The sequence below is a fragment of the Tyto alba genome, unplaced genomic scaffold, assembly GCF_018691265.1.
Source record: "Tyto alba isolate M040663 unplaced genomic scaffold, T.alba_DEE_v4.0 Super-Scaffold_34, whole genome shotgun sequence".
NCBI lineage: Eukaryota > Metazoa > Chordata > Aves > Strigiformes > Tytonidae > Tyto > Tyto alba.
In genome coordinates, this window is record NW_024881309.1 from 2,592,374 (window position 1) to 2,616,541 (window position 24,168).

Consider the following 24,168-nt stretch of genomic DNA (forward strand, 5'->3'; position numbering starts at 1 on the left):
CTGCTCCAGAGCCAACAGACTTCGGTTATCCAAACCATCCCATCTATCTCTGTGCTGACAGCTCACAGGGTTTAGAAGAACTTGTAAGGTGCCTGGAAATGACTAGCTGTTTGAAAACCAGCTTAATTAATTAACCACGTGCCTAACTGAAAGGCTGCTGAAGTCAACAGGAATACTCTACCTATTCTAATGGGCTTCACACCGGTCCCTATATACAGTTCTTCTTCTCAGTTGAGAGATGAGCTTCACTGATGTGAAATGTCTTCACACCTCCTAATGTGTTATTTAAAGGTCACAGTTTCTTGTTGCCAGATAAAGGAGTTATTTGTATCTGTTCCATATTGTGGAATCAGATAGAAACCCATGCCGAAGTCAAGCTCTCAATATGGCAGAAGCTGCATGTCCTAGTCAACAAGACTCGACATAAAAGAAACAGCTCTCTTTAATCCTACAAGTGGTTTTATATTTCCATTAACTTTCTCTCTTCAGCCCATTTTAAGCGTTTACATTTTCTGTCACGACTAAAGCCAAGAATCCTCACACTAGATCAGCTCAATAGTCCCAATTTAAATAAGTGGGAATTTTAATGACAGTGAAATATCCCTCAATACTCCCAAAAGCATCAGACTGCTCCTTGAGTATTTTAAAAGCTCTGAATAGGGACATCACTACTACACACAGAGTGGAATGACTTGGAAAAACTTACCTATAAAAATTAACTTTTAAAAACTGTTATTAAACTAGCAATAACCCCAATCGTAAAGCATGTCCCTCTGCAATAAAAACTTCCCTGTGTGAAAACAAACAGCAAAACTGTTCATGAACACACGTTGACATCATTTTGGTAATGATGCATTAGGAAAACAGAAGGGATAGCCCGAGTTAAGTGATACAATGCTAGCATAATAATTTAGAGAGACAGAAACACATCTGCATTCACACACGGCTCTCCAAGGAAACTTTCTCCATCTCAGAGTAGGATTTACTGAATTTAGCACTTCATCTCATAGAGAAACTGAGGAAGGAAGAAATACTGTTGAAATCTTTTTATAATAGTTTCAGCATTAATATTATGTAGTCAATAGAATAACTCAGTACCTTCAAAACACAGACTGAAGATAACTAATTGACAAAGAACTTCTCAGCAAACAACAGTGCAGTGCCAGGCTAAGGAGGTTTGTGGGTTTTTTTCCTGGAGGGGAGTGTCATCTTCATTCAAAAAGCAGCTAGACCATTCAAATAGGCACAGTAAAATTCTCAATAATATGCACATTTTGGGACTCTAGTACTATTAGAATTAATGAAAATGCAGAAATTGCACATGCTAGTATGTATTCTTCAGACATAGCATTGAAAGGAAGTATTTTGGTATATGACAAAACAAGAGGAAAATTTAAAATGTACGTACTAGCCTCCTTCTCCTTCCCCTACCCCTGGTGGGTTAACATTGTGTCGTGGTTTGGGCCCGGTTGGCAGCCAACCACAATGCAGCAGCTCTCTCTCCCTTCCCCTCCGGCAATGAGAAGGGACAGAGAGCCAGGCTTGGGGTCCGAGATAGGACTGGGATGGGGAGAAAACTCCCCTTTATGGTCATGAGCAAAAGGCAGACTCGTTAGGGGAAGGAAAAAAAGAACATACATTTATTACAGACACTAACAACACATAACAGAGTAGGACAGTGAGAAGCATTGCCACATCTTGAGAACACCTTCCCCCACCCCTCCCTTCTTCCCGGGCTCAGCTCTGCTAGGGGAGTGTCCGGAACTTATTCCTCCTGCTCCATCGTGGTCCCCCTCTCACAGCAGACAGTCCTCCACAAACTTTCTCCGACATGAATTCCTCCCATGGGCCGCAGCGTTCCCCACACTGCTTCATCGTGGGTCACTAACCTCCTCCAACTGGATTCCCTCCCACGGCTGCAGCCCTTCCCGAGCTGCTCCGGCGTGGGACTCCCCCGCATGCTGCAATCCTCCCAGCACTGAATTACAGCAGCGGGGCTGCCTTTTCCCATGAGACCCCGGCCTTCTTCGGTCACAGAACCTTGATCTTACGAGCAGGAGCCACAGGCCATAAATCAATGTCTGCTCCACCATAGATCTTCATGGGTGGCAGGGGGGGGCCACCCTGCCGTCTCCCCACAGGATACAGGGGGGTCTCTGCTCCGGCACACCTCCCCCCTCCTTTCTTCCTTCGTTCCTCCACTGATCTTGGTGTTCATGCAGCTGCAGCAACTCCTCCTCACAAGTCCGACTGCCCGTCACCACGTCCCTTCTTAAATACGTTATCGCAGAGGCGCAGCCGATGGGCTCAATTTTCCAAACAGAAGTGGAGCTGACGTGGAGCTGGGGGAGCTTCGAGAAGCTTCTCACAGGGGGCCGCCCTGATAGCCCCCTCCCCTGCCACCAAAAAACTCCACCATTCCCTCAACCCGGGACACATTGGGACAAATCAGAATCAAATACTCCAGAACAGAAGTTCACAGCTGTAGGCTTGGATAAGACTTGCCTTTATGGTTATAAGGGACTCAATATTAGAATCCTAGAATGGTTTGGGTTGGGAGGGACCTCAAAGCCCCCCCAGTGCCCCCCCCCTGCCCCAGGCAGGGCCCCCTTCCCCCAGCCCAGGGGGCTCCCAGCCCCGTCCAACCTGGCCTTGAACCCTTCCAGGGAGGGGGCAGCCACAGCTGCTCTGGGCACCCTGGGCCAGTACCTCACCCCCCGCACAGGGAAGGATTTCTGCTTTAGATCTCTCTCCCCTCTGTCAGTTTAAGCCCATTACCCCTCGTTCTATCACTACATGTCCTTGTGAAAAGATCTCTCTCTAGATTGAATTACACACATCTGCAGCTTGGCCTGAGGTTCTAAAAATAAAAACTAGGAACCAGAGCAGATTCACATCCTTCATGGATCCGACTAAAAGAAGCTGCATTAACAAATTAGTCAGAATTAGCTTTCTCAAGATCTTGAATCCTCGTCATCCCATTACGATCCCTTAAGAGCAGCTGCCTTTGCTACATTCTGGCATTTTGATTTCCAGCAGTGACTAGAAAGCTGGAAGTCAGTGTTTGGTCTGGAAACTGCTGCTGTTTATGAAGCCAGATGAAGCACCTCACCTATTATTTCGAGGTTAAAGTAATGTAAGATTTTGCTCTGAAATTTAGACAAGAATACAAAGATTTCAAGTAACAGCCTGCAGAAGGCCTCAGTGGGGAAAATTCAGCAGAAAAAGTAAAAATTATGAACCATCTTTTCAGAAGTTCAGTATTCATGAATCAGCACTAAGGTGTCATATAATTACTAAGAAACCACTGTTTAAAAAATTAAAAAAACGTAATTTGGATTCCATCATCCTCTTGAGTTTTACAAGACTACCATTACAATTTCCCAGATTCCCTCTCTTGCTCTGAAAGATAGAAGCATCTCTAAAAAAACAGATTCTTACACAACACAAAGCTAAAACAGGTCTACGAAAAACTCTGGAGTAAAATCTCATACTGACAGATTGAATAAGAATATAGCAGAGTATGGAAAAAATTGAGAAATAAGATGAAATAGATCAGGGAAAAAAAAAAAAAAAAAAAAAAAAGAACAGTAAAACTAGGGAAAAAGCCTTTCAAACGTTCAGGGTTTTTTTTGCTACCAGAAATACAAAGTGGTCCAACAGCTTCTAAGGAAAATTAAAGAGAGCAGCAAAGGCATTTCAGTTCATCCTATATTAGCCATACTCATGCACTTAGGGTTTTTTTTTCCCATACACTTATCTTTGTTTTCATCAGAAACCACCAAAACCATATTTTTCATCTATCTAATGAAACCTAAGCCCCATCATTCGGGTGACAACCTCGCTGCTTGGTCATCTGAACTATACCCTTTATCGGCCAGTGAATGCTGAATGTCAACCCGTTTTAAGCAATTCCAAAATACCCAATGTCATAGAGTTTAACAGTGTCTTTTCAAACTCATGTGGAACTCGACTGATACCAATTTAATCTTTCTTGCCAGCCAGGTCACACTCTATTAGAATTTCTCCACTGCAAAGTTACGTGGATGGTCCTTTGAGCAATGTACCATCCACATAGCTGGGTAAAGGACAAAAGAAGCATATTTCCAGGGCTTATCACTGCTCATGACCTTTCAGGATTCAGGTTTTTGACAGAAGAATGGAGTAGCATTTAATTCATGAAACACCATTAGCTCTGTTAGCAGATTTGAGAGTTATCAATCAGAGGGAAATTAAAAAAAAAAAAAAAAAAAAGCCAAAAAGTGTTTCACAAAGATTGATATCTGCCATACTTCTCAAATGAGAAATTTGAGCAAGTGTTGTCAGCCAAAAAGAAAAATAAAAAGTAATTTTAAATTGCTAAAATGTTTAATTTACAAATTTCCATATGAAAAGAAATTACTTTTTATTTGGAAGCATCTGTTCCAGGAAAAATTTAAATACAATGATTAAAAACCTTTAAGAATATAAAAAAACCCAGATCCGTTCAATTCATGCTGTCAAACTGTGTTTAAACTACTACATTTTTTCAGCTACCATTCCCTTTCTTCTGTTCTCCAAGAAATCCAAAACTTTTCTTTATCTAGTAAACAAATATTGTTATTTGCTCTGTTCTTCATTCAGCCAGAGAACATGAGGCAATTTGGTATCTCATACACTAATTCCCATATATTAGGTTGTAATATACTGCAGTATTACCAATCAACAAATCCCTGGAGAAAGTTTTGACCTGGATCATCCTGGAATTATGTGACAATGCTGAAGATTACGTCCCAGTTGCCCAGCCTTGTGCTGACACCCTGACAACTGGAATACATTTCTTCTGTCGGACTTACACGTCTCCCTCAGTCTGGGTGAGGAAATCAAAGAAAATGATCCTGAAGTATTATATTGGGAGCAGGGGAAGCAAGGATTTTAACCGTTTTATACGTGTGTGATATCTGTACAAATTAAAGTCCCCTGAAATGGTGGCAATTCTCCCTTACTGTGCTTTACCAGATGCAAGGAAATACGATGGAAGGATTAAAAGGATGAATTCTTCTGCTCAAAAAGAGTGCAGTTTTCATTTGTGGCTTATTTTAGGTCTTGAGAAATTGACATTTTTAATGTGAGAAAAGTCAATCTTGTCAATTTACAAATAATTAGATAGTGTTATACTATACGAATTGCATGTTGCTTCATCCTTTCACTTAAAGATCTCTAGAAATGCATATATATACATATTAAAACACAGAGCCAAGTAGGGGGATTTTTCTCTCTTCCTTCAGGAATGCATCACTTTTGAAGGATTAATATTAGAGACTTTTATTTCCATATATGCCAGGAAGAGTCCTTCCCAGATAAAAAGACCTTGGCTGTCTAATTAATGCCTTACACCTCTTTGATAGACAATATGCACAAGACTGACAGACAGGAGACAAAGTTCAAGGTATACCAGTGGGAAGACAGCTTATTATCATTTCTTTTAACATCTTAATTGCTCTTAAAATGCAAGATTCAGTATCGTAGCCTACCTCAGAACTATTCCCAAAGTTCACTAATCCCAGTTGGCAGTTGTAGCAATGCTGCAGTAGAAACCAGCGGAGCAATTTAAAAAGAAAAAAAAAAGTATTCATAACAAACTTCTTATTTGGTTCACATCTGGCACAATTTTGCATCTCTATCAAGGTTCCACATGAACCAACACAGGAGACAAGTTTGTGTTTATGCATCTGCACCAAGAACATTCCCTTTTGCTCTTGCTCAGTGTCATGATTACTGGAACATGGCTGAGAACTGAGCTTTTCATCTGGAGATCTTAGTGCTCCATGAAGAAAGCAAACAACATTATCCTCATTTTATCTACAGGACTTGTTCTGAGTGCTGTCACACAGCAGGACAACAGCTGAACCAGGAATAGAATCGGGGTGTCCTAAATCCTAGTCATATAGATATTACCGTGTGAGCATTTAGGTAAAGAACAGTCAACACTGTGTATCCAAATATTATAGTCAAGCCCACATAAAAATACTAAAAATATATCATCATAATTAGGAAAAAAGAAAAATCATTACTTTTAAAAGGCTCTCAGAATGTTTCTGTATTTTTGGCTTGTTGCAGAATACTGTGTCTTCTCTATCCAGAAATGCTGAAAACATGGAGAAACAATAAAAGACTTGCCAAGGTCACACAGCACCTAGAGCTGTAAATTGGGGGGAAAATTGTTTTAAAAAAAAAAAAAAAAAAAAAAATTAAAACAAAACAAACCAACCAACCAAAAAATCCCACACCAAACCAACTAACCAATCAAACAAACAAAAAAGAAAACCTTTTATTGTGGAAGACATCACGGAAATATTGCAGTTGGCAAATACCACTGGGTTTAATGTCTAGAATACTGGAACAGTAATGCATCTAAATTTTCAACCAATGCATGTGTCTTCTCATATAACCCCTCACAGGGATGAGACCACCACGTGTGTGTGTCTAAGTTGAGGGCTGACAATCTTGCGAATTCAGAAAAACATCTGATGAGAATTTGATTGGTTCAGGACAAAGTAATGAGCAAACAAGAACAAGTCGGGAATAGAGCTGATCCAATTCTGTCATTGTATTTTTGGAAATAAATTCATCTGTATGAACAGCTACATCCCTGTAAAACCCAGAACAGGCAAGTGAAGAACCAGTCCCTACCAGATCTGGGCCATCCCAAGGCCTCCCAGATAGCGTCTGACCATTTTGTTGTTTGCATGCGAAAAACCACAGACACCATGTCCAAGTGAGACTGTCCTTACGCTGCATTCCATGTCGGTACAGTGCCAAGCACAACAGAACTTTCTTTCCTGACTGGAACTTCAAGGCATCTGAAGCAATATAAAAAAGGCAGCCACCTAAGCAGGAGATGACAATGACAAAAGTGCACCATCATGTTTCTTATACAATTTGTTCTAGACTTCTTTGTATTATCTTCTACTATCAGAACCCCACTACTTTTTTATTAAAACCAATAAAATAGAATTCTGGTGCTATGGTAAATGCTTTGTCTTGAAAAATCCAGGTTTTAGACTGGGTGACAAGGGGGGAAGCCTTTCACTACATGGAAATAAAACTAAGATCTGAAAATATACCATGGAATTTTGTAAAGATATTCCTCAAATACGCCACGTGCAAGCAGGGCCTGTCTGAACAGAATATATAGTGGAGCTGTGATAATACTTTGTATCCAGGGGAAACACAGACCAAAAGTTGAGATTTCCAAATATACTCACTGAGTTGCCATACTTATTCAAGAAATTGCTTTGAGGGGTACTTTGCTGTCCTTTATACCTAAAAAAAACCAAACAAGAACCACCATCCCACCCCCAAACTCCAGCATATTAATGTTGCATTTTCTATATCCCGTTAATGTCGCCTGCTCCCCCGAGGTGCTCTCCTTCACATCTTGTTTCATCACAGAAGATGTTTCCAATGTGACCTTTTCACGCAGCTGTATTGCAGTAAGAAGGTACTACACGAAAATATTTGGAAGTAATGGTCAAATACAATTTCCATTTACAGCCACATCAAAGTGTATTTTCATCCTAATCAGGACAAAATTTTGAAACTTGAAAAAATGATGGACAAAAAAAATTGGAAGTATTTCAACTTGCATCAAAAAATCCTGTGGAAACATATCAGTTTCTTTATACTGATAAATCCTATTGTATTAAAATATGGTACAGTATATCATACTTTATTTGAAATAGAAGGTTTTGAACTACCATAACTTCTGCATTGAAAAAATAACGCTGACATATTCTGAGGCAGTTCAGTATCAAATATGTTTTCCCTGTAAAACTGCTCCATCAAAAAAGAAACCCAAAATACTGACCAGAATAAGAGCAGCCAGCACATTTTTAACTATTTTCTCACATGAAACAAGTCATTTTCCATTTTAGCTGCTTTGCTATGACCTGTGCTGCTCTTGTCAAGGCTAAGTTCTCACAGATGCTCAGCTAACAGTAGCTGCCTTTATTCCCCTTAGCAACCCCTGTGTGCAATGTTCTTCCCCAAGTTTGCCCTGCTCAGTGTGGTATTTTCTGTTATTCTGTGACCTCAATCACGTCCCTTGTAAGACTTTTTTTTCTTCTTTTCACATGGAAGTTTTTCTACTAGGACTATTTTAAAGACCCTTCCTGCTAAAGTTATCCCTTCTTCTACTTCTTTTTAGGCGACTAGAAGAACTTCTGTCAACCTTTTTGGGTGCCAAATATAAACTCCAGCAGAGATTTGTGTAAATACCTTGTGTATAAGAGTGTTCGTCCTGCTGCTCTGCTACGAGCATCGGTGGCAAATCTCCCTGGGATCGCCGTGGTCTACAATCATCCCTTAAAACACCTATGCTCATTTTCAGTGGAAATTTTATTTCAATCATCCATCTAATTGCATAATGATTTTCAACTCTGGCATATTTAAACTTCCACCGCTTCTCCAGACTAGTGGATAGAAGGGAAGGGAAAGAAGCCCTTTAACTGAATCCAAGGTCAGCATTTAATACTGTCTCTAATGCTAGACTATCAATGCAGGAGGTTTATTTAATTCCTTTTACACTGTCAGTTAACAAGTCTAATCCTTGTAAATAAACAAACCCTTGTCTAAACAGACTCTTTTCATACTTAAGTATAAGACTAAACATGCAATGAGAAACATGTCAAGTCTGATGTAATCATCAAAGCATGTCTTCTGTGCTTCTTCGCTAGCAACAGCTTCAATCCACCTCCCAAACTGCCTTTATTCTTGAATGCTTTATTAAAATACAGTATTTAATTTAAACTTGGGGGGATCAAGATTTATTGTGCATATCTGAAGTCTCCATCTAGCCCTCTCCACAAAGGAAGAGATTCACAACTTTCCTCTGAGTTTTGGAGAACTCCCCTTGCTCTACCTGCCTTTTACTTAGATGAAAAGCACTAGAATCCATCTACTGAGGTTTAACTATTTCTTCACAGCGTATCACCAACAAGCTGAGCTGTCACTGTCTAAAGACTGGGATTCTGGGACTCTGATCTCGTGGATTATTTACGTGCTTACTATGCTTTACAAGTCTTAACACCTGCTGCACATTGTGTTTTGGTTACGGGAACTTTCAGCAGCAGTTGTTTATTCTCGACATGCACCACAGCACATTTTCTATAGAACAAACAGAAAATAAACTGCTCAGCCCCATTTGCATACAAACCTTCATAGCTATCTCTACCTAAAACCTCCCCCCTGCTCAATCACTCTGATTCAAATTTATTAACAAAAACAGTTCTAGAATTAACTTCAATAAACCATAATAATTTCTGACATACTTTTTTCTGGTTTTGGTCAGCATTATCATTAGGTTATAACTTATGAGAAATACAATGAAATCATGTTAACTGACTAACTATTAAGAGATCAAGACAGTAGCGTTAAACTTGTCCATATGGTCCTGACATAAAATCACAGACATTAAAAGTCTAAAATTTTCTGTAGAAATGTATGCACAGATCTTACTGAGATGAAAAAAGCCCACATACTACTCTTCAGGTCTAAGGCTGCCCTAGGGCTCGTAACACATGCAGTGCTTTGGTGTTATTCAAGTGCTAAATTTGGAGGAAAAAAGATAGATGTTTAGGCTTTAAGACGACATGGATGAGATTAAATCTCTATTAAACATTCCAGATAATAAGTAATACATTTTCATAAAGCAGAAGTGAGCTGTGAAACATGCTGTCATAAGACTCTTCTGAGGACAAGAAGTTAAGGTTGGAAAAGAAACTGATACAATTAGCAATGAGAATAATTTGGGGGAAATATTGGACAATCATGTAAAAATGGCACTTATGGGCAGTTTTTCATTAGATTAATAACTCAGCTGAGACTGGACCTTCAGAACAAATCTTCCTCAGAGGGGTCTAAAATCAATGTCAAGTATATATCACTACTTGGCTTGAGGAGTCCTTACAGCAACACACCATTATCATTTCACAATAGTCAAAACACTAGACCCTTGAAAGAACAGCCACCTTTCTAAACACAAGTAAAACTAATCCTACCTGCCTAATTTCTCATAATTTCAGTAAAAACTAAGTGGAAAGGTCACCCTACGTTCATGTACGCCTTTGCAAAGTGAAGATAACACTGAATTCCTTTGGGCTGGGAACACTGGCCAAACTGAGCATACCCTGGTTTAAAACAAAGTCTGTGGCACACGTGCAGAGTCATGAACTCCACAGGATCATGAGTCCTTTTGTGTCATCCCTTTATTTAGAATCTGGTCCAACACTCATTATGTTCAAAGCCAAATTTAGACTTGACCAGAGATTGCGGTTTCTCCTCTATTGTTATTAAATTGGATCATGACCTGAACCAGCAGTAATACCTTATCTGGACATTCACACAAGCTGACTGATACATACAGATCCTGTGACACTCAGAGGTACGCCTAGCTTTATAGGCATATAAAGAGCTAACAAATATCGTGCCAGTAAAACTGTACTCAAAAATTATACTCCACAGTTCTTAGGTTTTGTACAGTCACTAAAACCTGTGGACTTACACTGTAAAGGGCTTCTCTTCAAAGACAGTTTTAACACATCCTATCCCATTCTCCTTAAAATTAAACGGCATCTGCTCTGGAGGTCATAGGTTGTGGTCCACTTAAAATGTAGTGGTGCGAATATATTTAAAATAAAATGCCAAAATCACAACTTTAGAAAAGTAAAAGAATTTTCCTGTAGCAGGCTGTTGGAGTAATAACATACACACTTTACTACGACGGGAGCGTTCTGCAATACTCAGTAGGTGGAAATGTAAACTTAGTCCTCCAATTCAGCCATTAGTCTTTTTAATGATTCTGAACCACAAAATATGCTAAGATAGCATCTCATTCTGCTCATTCTGCCTGTGCTTGAGTCATAGATGCGCAGCAGACATCTGATTTCTTTGGCCTTTCTTTAAGCTGAAGTCTGGATGGGTAGGAGAGCTAAAGGAAAAGGATTACAGGGGTTTATTCAGTGCTGTCAGAGAAAGAAAATCCCTGTCTCACTGCCAGATGCATTAAACTACTGATCTCACAATAGCATAAAATTATCACTGCCATTAAATCTATGCTAATTCAGCCCAGAGCAAGGAAGATGATTTAACCCAGAACCCTTTTCCAATGTCATTCAAAAGCCCTAATTAGAAAAGTGTTCCTGTTCTCCCCTCACATTCTATTATTATAGGTATTATTTAAAATGTATTATTCACATTCATTAAGCAGAACGAGAATAATGAGGGGACACTTACCATATAGTTGAGGAACACTGTTTAGACGTACCTGGTCCAAGTTTTCTTTTCTTACTGAAACATTAAACTCATGTTACATAGGTTCCTCCTTAGCATAACTAATGGAAACAGCACAAAAGCATGTTCTAAATGAACACTAACCGCTACATATATCATTTCAACCAACTGAAGAGCAAAAGCTTTTCCTTCGTTCCTTTGTACTCCTCCCTCCTAACCTTTAAGGAAATAAGAACTTCCACCAAGGAAGAAATTTTCCTCTCAGTGTACACCAGTCGGCTGTGGAACATATCAGGACATCATCAGACTAAGACGAAGAACTTCACAGAAAAACACAAATGCATATAGTATCTGAATTGTGCAAAAAATGCGACTGCATCTTAAATCTAATAGCATTACTAGAACTTCCATGGCGTTTTTCATGTATAGGTCTCAAAACTTTTTACAGAAAGATAATCCATAGCATTCACCGAATTTTATAAAAGAAACAACTAAGGCTTAGAAGGCTGAAATAATTTGCCCACAAGATGTGTAGCACAGGGACAGAAAAAAGACAGATTGTGCTCCATGTCCTAATTCCTTGCAGCTATTATGATCAGACACGGTGCAGAAGGGGACAACAAGCAAAAGCACACTTTTTAGACAAAAGGATATGAACTGTAATACTTTGGAGTTCTGAGTAGTATTGAATTAATGCTGATTAGAACAGGCTTTTCCATTGGGGATATTTTTCTACACCAATTGTTTCTACAGAGGCCTGTTGTAGGCCTTTACATTTCTCTTTAATGCACTTGGCACACAGGCCTGTTAAGACAGACTCTCTGGCTAGACAGATCACTAGTCTGATCTAATACAGCAATTCCTATTTTCTTAGGAGAAAAAATGAAAAGTAGTGCAATAACACACTCCAGGGAAAAATCTAGAAAAACCTAAAAATTAAAATAAAAACATAAAAATTGCAATAAATTCATTTTCCCCTCCCGTGTTGCAATATGATTTTATGTGCAACATTAAAACTGCAACATGAGTTATCCTTTCAAGCCTTACTTCAAAGTGACTATGACTAGAGGCAGGCAACTGAAATACACCAATCCTGGTGGATGAACCGAGTTTATATCCATTCTAATTACGTTCATAATACACTCATTTGAACTACCGTAGGTATTATTTAGATGTATGCTATACATTCTGTCTAAAATAAATTGAAATAAAAATATAATGCATAGCTGAAAAATATACTCTGTACAAAGTACTGTATCTCACTGACAAGTACTTAAAAAAAAAGGCTAAAAGTAATAAAAATTACTGCTAGAAAAATCGAAGTGTTCCATTCCTAGATTTTATGGGGGCAATAAAAAATGAAAAAGCAGCTCTAGTTAAGCTAGACTGATGAAGTGATATACTGCCAGAAAGGCATTCAAGGTTGTGTTGAAACAGATTTAAAATTGATATATATCAAATACAATAATTCTGGTGCATATTAAATAGAGTCTAGATAGAATGCTAGTGCAGACTTTCACCAAACGACTGTAAATTAAATAAAAAAATAAAGTCTGAGCCGGACAATATTTGCCACGCAAAAGATCTTAGATGAAGTTGTTAATAGCACTTTTAACCCATTAAATATGGTGCATTTGGGCAATACTGAAAACTTTGTTTATTTTCTTGGCAGGAGTTTCAGGAATGACCTACAACTTCTGCCATTTAAACTCTTTAATTTCTTTAATTGCAACAAAGAAATGTTTCCAACTGATGCGCAGAAGCACACAGAACAGTTTTACCTGTTATCAGACCAACTGATGAATGACTTCCACAGCTGGTTTCTGCAGGCGCAGCTCAGGGGAACGGACGCTCCGCCGGGCAGTGGTGAGCTCTGACACCCCTCGGGGACCAACACCACATGGATGAGTTTACCCCATTTATCCACATCCACGACTCGGCGGCAGGCAGAGCCAGTTAAGAAGGTTAGCACTGGGCCTGAGACTTAAGAGCATTAAGATTTCATTTCTATTGTAGAGCCAGCGGAAGCTGGTAGGTAATAAATACTTTGTGTTCATACAACACAAGTGAAAAACAACGCAGGATCATTAACGTGCTGCCCACAGTCTGTACGGGTTATGACACCTCATTTACTCTCTTAAGCAAGATGCTTTAACATAGGTTCACTGGGAAGAATGAAATGATCTTTTCAACACTACCCAGTATTCACCCTCCTCCTACTGGAAAGAGACAAACTAAAGAACAGGCTTCAAAACAATTCCCAATGTGGCTGTCCAAAATAATCATGAAGATGGTTTGAATTTCAGAGTGTTCTGACACACACATTTGCTTTGCAGGTATTCATTCTGAAATTCATCCTCCGCAAAGGACCAGCACAACAGCTACACACTGCCCTGGTAAAAAAAAAAGGAACTAGATTTTGATAAAACAAATAGTATTTCGAAGCAAACAGTCTTTGTACTCTTCCGCCACAAAGAGGAGGATTTCAGTTTCATTGCATTTCCACAAGCATTTAGCTAGTTACTCTGGTCAGGATTATGAAGAGCTGTCACCACTTGAAGAAACAGAAGCCCCCAGAGTAATCACAGCAATACTAACAGCATCCCACTTCTTCGTACAGGAGTCTTGCCTGTGGGTGTACTAGGCATCACCAGCTTCGTTCCCACATGTAGTACCTTTGGTAAAAAAAAAAAATTCCAGGAGGCCACGAAGATGCTTGGGGGGCTGAAGCAGCTCCCCTGGGAGGCCAGGCTGAGTGAGTTGGGGGGGTTCAGCCTGGAGAAGAGAAGGCTCCGGGGGGACCTTCGAGCGGCCTCCCAGGGCTTAAAGGGGGGGACAGGGAAGGTGGGGAGGGACTCTGGGTCAGGGGGTGGGGATGGGACGAGGGGTGACAGTTTTAAACTGACAGAGGGCAGATTTAGGCTAGATCTAAAGCAGAAATTCCTCCCCGTGCGGGGGGTGAGGCGCTGGCCCAGGGTGCCCAGAGCAGCTGTGGCTGCCCCCTCTCTGGAAGGGTTCAAGGCCAGGTTGGACGGGGCTGGGAGCCCCCTGGGCTGGGGGAAGGGGACCCTGCCCGGGGCAGGGGGTGCCACTGGGGGGGGTTTGAGGGCCCTTCCGACCCAAACTGGTCTGTGATTCTGTGATACCCTGTCAACACAGTGCTCCTAATACATTAATAACTCCCACAGAGAAGTCAGTAACACACCACCATCGCCTCAGTGACTGAACAAGAACACTTTCTCCCAGCTAGTTCCATTTGGGGATGCCCACACCAGTGCAATTATCTAGATGCATATTAACACTATGAAATGGATGAACTGTTACCAACAGCTTTCCACCTCTATCCCAACCCAGTAAGATGAGGTAGTCTGAAAAAAACACAGTATCAAAAGGCACAAGAGACAACAGCATTCTATGCCTACAAAATTGCTCGATCCATCCATATCAAGGAACGCAACTGATTTGTTGACAGCAGAAACTAAAAAATACTGTCAAAGATAAAGCAAGCTAGTATCTGACAATCTAAGCCTGCTATACCAATTATCCCAAAGAAATTGTAAGTACACTGTCAGCTTCTTACAGGGCACTTGTATACATCGACAAAGACAAAGCAGGAGCCTGCTTTTGAAACATGCACACCTATAAATGCTCACCAGCCTAAGATACTCTGCAAAAACAAGTTGCTTTGTCAGTTCGGAACGGAAAGTAACTAGGCCCTACACACACTAGGAAATGCTGAATTATTAGCAATAAAATGTTAGAAACTTGCCTGCTTGACTACTGATCTTAAAGAGACACCACCTTCCCCTCCTCACCTTTACAGGCTACAGACTTTTTTCCACTTAAAATCATACGAAAAAAGCGTATGTGTCTCATGTGTGCGTACAATCACAGTATGCCCCAGGCCACTCTGGTATCTAGCTAGTCTTACAGGTACAGAGCTGCTTCTGACTGCTGCACCGAGCCTCCCTTGAGGTAGTTCAGACCCAATACTTCTGGTCTGATTTCTTACAGGCATGGAAAAAAGTCTATTCCCTCCCTTACCGCAGAAGCCTTTTACATTTTTGAAGACTTAAATAAGCTACCCTCAATTCCCCACACCAAGCTAGCCAGGCTTCTTTTCCAATAAAATTCTGGTTTACAATACAAATATTTACCATGGATACATAAGAGATAGCAGGAGATTGAGCTGTCACAAGTAGGAGAGGCATTCTACTACCTGGTTTAAGAATGCAGTAGGCATTTTTGGTGCTGTATTTTATAATAGGATTATACAGGAGTACTATAAAGGTTTGTTTTTTTTTTTTTCCGTTCTTTAGTGTTACTGAATCTCTTGTGATTCCATTGCCATGTGACTTGATATATTATTAAAGCCCAAGCTCCCGAATTCTTTGAATAGGAGGTAGAAAAGATGACACTTTCAGTCCTCATAACTGCAAGAATAAGGATTTGAATCACAAACCTCCAAAGACCATAAAGCAGATAATTTCCATGATTTTTAATGTAGCCTTGCAAATATTTGAGCTATGCACAGAAATTACCAAACAGCAATTTTAAAATAAATAGAAGACAGTTTAGGATTTAAAAAGAGATTGGACAAATTCCTGAAGGACAGATTCACTCAGCATCAGCTGCAAAATAATAAACCCACAATTGTCTAGGTGCCACCTTCACCTCCTGACGTTTCTGAACTGCTATTTCAAAGAAGCTGAGGAGAAGTTTCAGGAAAAGGATTACTTGCTATTCTGCATTTGCCCTAGTCTCATATTATTTTTCCTTAGCATCAAGTATTAGACACTGTCAAAAGTGGGACTGCTGACAAAGACCTTTATTTATGATCTCATCTGATCAAATAATGTTCTTAAAGTTGCAGATGTGAGGTACAGTACAGTAGTTATATTTTTATTTTAGATCAGAAATTGCACTGAGAGATCCATTAGTTAGGGAGGAATTACCTGGGACCATTGTTTCTCTAATATTGCTCTTTCTTGCCCTGGAATATTTTTTGTAAAGTCAAAGAAGTACCAAGAAAACCTTGCTCAGCTAAGGTAAAGTACGTAAGTGGAAGGTTCATATTATCAGTTAAAAAATTCTACAGATCAGTACCATACATACATTTTCCCATTAAAAAGAGAATTATTAGTAAGGTAGTTTGTTATCTTTGCCAGGCACTAATAGAGAAAATCAGATCCAGATAACTTACCTAGAGAAAAGTATCTTGTGCAAATGCTACAAGCGAATACTTGTTCAAGCATTTTTCCATTATAAGATATTTGAGTACAACTTTGCCTTATGTTGGAAACTAAATGTACAACTGCAGTGTGCTACACTCAAAAAGCAAGCATACTCAAAAAAAATTAGACAAAAGGTAAGAGACAGAAGTGAAGTGACATGCCTCTGGTCATGTAGTTACTCAGTGACAGGGTCTGACAAATCCTGGATTACAAACAAGTTCATACCGAGCACCTACAATGAAATGTTAGCATAGCAATTATCAGAAAAGGCACCGGCAAAAGCATCATTGGTACACAAATGTCCCTGTATAGGTTTCTGGCCTAGACACTGCTTGCTGAATTTATGACTTTCTTTAAGATCATAGATTTATCCCTAGGTATAAAATAAATATTACAGTAAGGAAGATCTAGATAGAAAATACAAAGGCTTGAAAATCACAATGGAATAAAACACTATGCGGATAAGAAATCAGTCTTTTAAAGTAAACCAAAGGGATTAAATCAAACTCTGAAAGTAGACAAGTAAATGATAAATGACACAAGACTGTAACTAAACTAAATCTTTGGTGTCTAAATGAAGTATAGAGGGCTGAGGAGATTATGCAAATTGAAATGAATCAGACTGAATCAAGACTTACAGCTGACCTGGACTGTGAGGGAACACGCTGCATTCTGAAGCCAGAGCAATTATACAACCTGGGACTGAATTGCTGACCAGAGGATAAAGGATAGAAATTGTATTTGCACTCCAGAGTTCTCCAAGAACAACAGTGTAAGTAACGGGGGAGGAGGGCATCCATTGCCATAGCTGTTATGCAGTTTTTGAGGAGGATGGTCTGCCAGAAGAAGAAAAAAAGCTGTACAAAACACGTATTATGGCTTGCTTTACTTAAATAAAAGCATACTCTTAATTCTTAGCAAGCCAGTTGAGATCTCAAAGCCATACTGAGTCAAAATATACTAAGATTCTTCAGCGATGGCACTTCTGAAATGGTGTTGCAGCTGCTTTGCTCTGAAATTCACTTGTTTCCGTAGTAGAATCATAGAATCAGAGAATCCCAGGTTGGAAGGGACCTTGAGGATGATCTGGTCCGACCTTTCTGGCACAAGCCCGGTCTAGACAAGCTGGCCCAGCACCCTGTCCAGCTGAATCTTCCAAGTGTCCGATGTTGGGGCATCCACCACTGCCCTGGGGAGATTATTCCAGTGGCTGATTGTTCTCATGGTGGAAAATTTTCCTCGTGTCCAGTCGGAATCTCCCCGGGAGTAACTTGTGCCCGTCACTGCTCGCCCTCTCCACGGGCTCCTTGTACAAAGGGAGTCTCCCTCTTCCTTGCAGCCACCCTTTCAATGCTGGAACATGGGGATACGGTCCCCCCGAAGCCTTCTCTTCTCCAGGCTGAACCAACCCAGTTCTCTCAGCCTCTCCTCCCAGGGCAGGCTGCCCCGGCCCTCGACCATCTCCGTGGCCCTTCTCTGGGCCCTCTCCAGCCTGGCCGCTGCTTTTTTGTACAGTGGGGACCAGAACTGAACACGGGATTCCAGGCGTGGCCTGACAAGCGCAGTGTAGAGTAGGATAATGTCTTTATCTCTGCTGTTGATGCAGCCCAGCACCCCCTTGGCTTTCTTTGCTGCTGCAGCTCACTGTTCATTCCTAAGGAGCTTATTGTCCCTCAGAACCCCCAGGTCCCTTTCCACAGAGCTGCTCCCCAGCCAGGGAGATCCCAGCCTTGCTGTGCTCCTGGATTCTGTTTTCCCAGGTGTGAGACCTTACATTTGTCCTTGCTGAACTTCATAAGGTGGTTCTTAGCCCATTCTTCCAGCCTATCCAGGTCTTCCTGTAGGGTGGGCTCTCCCTTCCAAAGTGTCTACTTCCCCACTCAGTTTGGTATCATCAGCAAAATTCATCAGGGTACACTTGATCCCATCATCCAGATCACTTCTAAAGACACTGAATAGTGTTGGGCCCAATATCAATCCCTGGGGGACCCCGCTTGTGACAGTTGCATACTTTTTTTTTTTTAAATGGTCCTAAACTAGATTGTTCTGCATCATTAGGTCTGACCACTACATTTGAATTCAGATTCAAAATTTCTCAGAAGAATTTCAGAAGAGTTCAGATCTCAACTTCAGGTTTATTTCTCCTCTTTCAACCACTTGGATAAGTATGTACTAATAGACACACAATAGAATTAGTAACACATAAGCTAAGCAATGAGTTAAATGATCCAAAATGATGTTGTATTTATTTTATTCACTATTACTAGCAATTACAAATCATAATACAAGAGTCTTTTGACCTTTAGAATAACTGATGCAGTCTTTTGCAAGCTGAGCAAACCAGCCTCCCCCTAAGAAGACAGGGAAGGGAAGGACGAAAGTCAAGTGCTGTAATTAGCTGCATAATTATTTTCCAAAATAAAATGTGCAATCTTCACCTCTTTGGCACTGAATGGCGTCATTGGGGCTGCTATCATTAAGCTGCGATCGCTGCACTATCATTATGGGGCTGATAAGGAAAGACAAACACTTCGAGATCCACTAGAGGATGCGTTTATTTCCCAACTTCCCTCAACTAATGTATTTATGTACTTATTTTTGTGGATGATGGGATTTTGAGGACAGGAAGGAAGGTCACTGACATTGGAACCAGCAGGGATAAGAAGCGTTTTTCTCAACAGGAATCGAGTCTGATGCTCTAATAATCATTACATGTTAAATCCTATCTCTTCTTCGGCCAATGACAAAACTCTCATTGACTTGAACAGGGTCAAGATTTTACTCCAAGCTTGCAGCCACTTCAACTCCACAAGAATAAAGTCAGTGCGGGAACTAGAGCAGGAAGGAAGGGGAGGAAGGGAATCCAAGTCTTGAGTGAAACTGTTTCCTGAATCTATAGCAAACAGCTGTACGTCAAGAGGATCCCAGTCACCCAATACATCTGAAAAAATAAGCTGGATAATATTGTTTGCATAACGAAACAAGAATAACTGAAGTAATTTAATTATTGTTGCTCCAGAAGCATGTCATTATGCAGTGTCTATCCACCTCTGGGTATTTCTGATCTTGGATGGCATCTGAACTAAGACTCAGTAACACAGTATTTGCTACATAGTTGACGTGCCTTAAATTATATTTGCATTTGTCTGGTTCTTTTAATAGCTTTCCTTCATTCACTGTTACTTCCCAGGATCCTTTTTACTGGTAATAAATAAGGGTTCCTTTCTGTCATTTTGTTTCTTTTAAGTCCGAAAAAAACCAGCATCAGGCAGAAAGGGGAGGATCTCATCAAGGTAGATTCTCTCATAGAGAAAACACCCTGAAGAATTTCTGTCTCCCCAAACAACAAAAAAAAAAGAAACAAGGAAATTCTCCACAATTGAACATTTGATGTAATTTCATACAGAGAATGCTAAATACTACAGACACAGATTATCTATGTTTACAAAACACATGACAAAATGTTTAGCAGCCCACTGTGGTATAAACAGACAGGGACAAATGAAGTCAAACAGTTCCAAGTCATCACATGCATATAAAAATGAGAAGATCCCTAATTACTTTTGAAAGGCTGATTTAATGTCATGACCTGTTGAGGGTAAGATGCAAGTGGATGTTTTGCAGCCAGAATCTCTCATAGCTACCAGGCATGGAACTGAAACTAAAGGTTTATTTGCTGAGGAATTCAATCACTGAACTAAATACTACGTTGCTATTAACTATTTACATCAAAACCAAGATTAGTCTTTATATTACAGCAACAGAAGCTTTTTCCCCCCTATCTTATGGAAAGCAAGCATGAAGTGGAGAATAAGCACTAAAATTGAATTGAGAAACCCTGGGCTTTCTTCAGTTGTGTTTGGAACTGGGGAACGGGGAAAGTCCCTTACTTTGTCACCCACAAAATTGATCACTCAAAATTGTACCTCTTGGCCAGCCCAAGGCTTACCATGCTTCAGTTTGAGGTAGACTTAAATGACTTAAGTTACTAAAAGTACTATTAAATCTTAAATCTTATTAAAGTGTCCACAAGTTGCCTATTTAATTGATTTTTTTAAAAAAAAAAAAAAAAACAACACCATTTCTCTGAGAAAGTAAGACAAGTCATTAAGTGGATGATGGAAAGCAAATGTACATGTTTTGACAAGCCAGAGTGATGTAACTAGAGTTAACTGTAGACCAGTGTGTAACAGCAGCCAAAGCCACAGGAAACCTGAATTCTGCATGGGACATTCACCATTACTTTCGTCTTAACAACAGGTTCAGAATAGGATGCTCTCCCCTACTCTCAATCTGGGGTGCCAGTGTGCAAAGAGGCTGCAGTCTTTCTCCAAAACTATTGCTGATGTTGCCAAAATCCTAGATTCTTCTCTGAGATTCCTCTCACTGGTGTCACGATGACTCCCATTGCTGCTACGTTTTTACTCATTACAGCCCACATTCCTGTTATGTGTTCATTAAATTCCATGGTACTTAGTGAAACAAGCATTGTTTTGTAGTATTCTACAAATTATTCTGCAGTTATTTACAAAGCTGCACTTCTGATAGGACAATCAAGAATTACTTCCTACCTCAAAGCAGAGCTTTCTTTTAGAATGTCCTCTTCAAGGAGAATGATAGCAAGAAAGTACTGCAGGCTGTTTGCCTCAATCAAGTCTTACAACTTCACCAAGACCAAGCACCCTGACAAGGAGCAGAACCTTCAACAGCTAGCAAGACAGCAATATATCATTTCCTCTTAAGCATCTGGAAGCAGAAGGAAGATACTGAACTGAGATTACTATGTTTGTCAACATATCAAAATACCTTAGGGACTTAATATAGGATTAATTATTTATTATCTCTTAGGCATAAAAATTTTATTTTGAAAGGACCAGAAACACGACTACTTTGTTCAACAGCTGTACCAGAAATCTAAGACAAAACCAAAAGAGAAAGTATCAGATACAAGGTATAAGGTAACTGCAACACTGGACCAAAACGTCCCTTGTTTGCATCTCAACCAGGAAGCTGCACGTCAAGGCATTCGTTCTCTGAGTAGACCTGGGATCCTCGCTGGAATCAGCAGGAATCCTCCAGAGGCAAAAGGAACAATGCTTACAGATCTGATTGCAAGACCAGAGTTTCATTCACATTTCCTAAAACCCAAATCGTTACACCAAGCCGACGGGTTTGATACTTTGCCAACCCTCTACAGAGCACGTGGGATCCACATGACTTCAAATGTTACTGCTAATTATTCTTCTCACAGAACAGTAGGTATATGCAAAGACTAAAGCCTAATGCTAATGTAAGAGCACTCCTGCCTCGCTGGTTTGAAGTGTGAAATACCTATAGGAGAAGGACCACTGGGGGATACGAGTTCTTGCAAGACCTAAAAACCTCAGGGAAGTAGTCAGTGAAATTTTTTCTTCAGGCCATAAGGCAAAGAGAAACTCTGAGAACATGCAACTGCCAAGGGACAGAACACAGTAAGAACATTCACAGGTTTTGAGGGGTTTGGGTTTTTATATGAAAATAGGAAGATTTAATTATTCAAAGCAAAAAAGAACTAAAGGAGCCTGTCAATTAAAGTGACTGATAAAAGTTTACGGTAGCTCTGAAATATTTAACAGAGAATGCTGAATTTTTCATGTAAGAAATATTTATGCTTGCAACAGAGCCTAATGCTAATATACAGAAATTAATACAAACATCAAACCTAAGCTTTCAAGCTCCCATAGAGGTAGCTAAGGAAAAGGATTGTCCTCCTCTACCGATGTTTCAAAATTAATACTAACAGGGCCAAAACTAAGACCCATGTAACTGGATTCTCATGTCAACATCTCTACCCATAGTTGTCCCAACAACACTGAGTACTAGCTGCTCATTAAAATCTATTTCCAAATGTGGACTCCTTGGCATTTCATATCTAGTCCTGACTGTGATTACTTCACTCCTAAAGGCCAGAAAGAGAGGCAAGGATTAACTCCCAGCTTCTGGTTGTGTTTTTCATTGAACTTGGGTTAACAGGCACTTTTTAAAATAACCGAGCTTTTAAATAATTATTGCAGCACTGAGGGTTTTTTTTTTTCTAAGAAAATACAAAGCAAACAAAAAGTTGACATGCACATAAGTTTACAAATGGATCCAAATAGCCAGCCACATTCCCCTGTATTGCATTTTTTTTCAGTGTTTTTCCATCTTTCTATGCCACTCTTCTAGTCTCTAGTTCATGACTTCTGTTCGACCTTAATCAACAAAAATATTAATGCTGCTAATACTAATACCTAAAATCCTTGAGTAAATTTCAATGGGAAATAGAAGCTTCTGGGACAGATGATTAGGGAATAAATGACTTAAGTATTAAGGCAAATATGCTAATTATTTTCATTTGGATGCTGCCTCACTACCATTTTTGCATCATTATCAACCTGTTTTCTAAGCCAGTAATTAGGCTTTCACTGACCACAATTGACTTGCCCAAGCCAGGCTGAGACGCAAACTCCAAAAAACAATTTTCAACACACCTGCAGTTTCAATTTTCAGCCTAAAGGATTCCTTACTACAGACTACTACTAGACAGAATGCAGCTTCAATATTAAGTAAGACTGTTCTTTTAAGACTCATACAGATTACTGCAGTACTGCTCTTTCTCTGCAATATTTGATTAAAAAAGGAGCAACTGAAAAGTAAGCCAGTTTCCTATATTAAAAAGAACAATAACAAAGATCATCTTTGGGGAAGATTTAACTTTTTTTTTTTTTTCCTTTCTTGTATAACACACAATTGGGTAAAATTAGTAAAAACATTGGTTTGTACTTTGTATTCTTTTTAATTCTAAGGAAAAGACAAGCAGAATCATTTGCAGTCATTCCATGGGTCACTCAGCACCATCTCAATTTTAGCCAGAATTTCCAGCCTTGCAGTGATAAAACAAATCTCTGCTAAGTTGAAGCAAAAGATAAGTAAAAGATAGCACTGAAGACTTGCTATTCTTATCAATCCAGACAAAGTCTGAAAGCCAGATCTTGCCAACACCCATAAAAATGCAGAGCCTTTCTAGTAGGCCATTCTCAAGTTTGAACTACTTCAGATACACTTCACTATAATTAAGAGCAAATCCATTCAGCAGACATCACGTATCACTTCTCTGGCTGAGGACATGTTCACAAAAAATCTCAAAACAGCATTAACATGCGAAAATGATTTTAAGTGTGCATAAATAAACGTCATAACTACAAAATCTGATATCTCATTCCTTCATAAAACAGAATGAGCTCTCTTAATTGAAGCCAAATAAAGTATTTCTCCTTGAGTATTGCAAACCACATCTATTTTTAAAAAGCAATATGAAGTGCCATCTCATTTCTAGACTCTGGAAAGCATAAACTCATTTGTTTTCTTCTGCTTGAAGAGAGTCTTACCTTATCAAGTAGCATCATCCTACATCCTCTCTGGCTCAAAACCATCTTTCCTCTCCGCATTGCAAAGATGAGCTGAAAAAAGATTTCATCAGTGAATTGCTATTTTTTGTAGGTTTTTTACTATTATCATCACATATCCCCAGTATAAACTGGACCACTGCCATGACTTAAGTAACATGAATTACTCAGTTTGTGCAACTACCTATATCTAATTTGTCCATTCCCTTTCTTTCCTAATTAGCCCTGGTATCTCCTTA

The 24,168-nt window shown here is 39.7% G+C and overlaps 1 protein-coding gene across 5 annotated transcripts in view; it reads right to left on the minus strand.

Annotated features, from left to right (window-relative positions):
* LRRTM4 (leucine rich repeat transmembrane neuronal 4) overlaps positions 1-24,168 on the minus strand; it is a 485,034-nt gene that overhangs the window by 305,303 nt on the left and 155,563 nt on the right. For all 5 annotated transcript variants that reach the window (XM_032989994.2, XM_032989993.2, XM_032989992.2 and 2 more), the window contains one exon: positions 23,912-23,983. The gene's annotated coding sequence lies outside the window, so the exon portion shown is untranslated. The remainder of the gene's footprint in view (positions 1-23,911; positions 23,984-24,168) is intronic.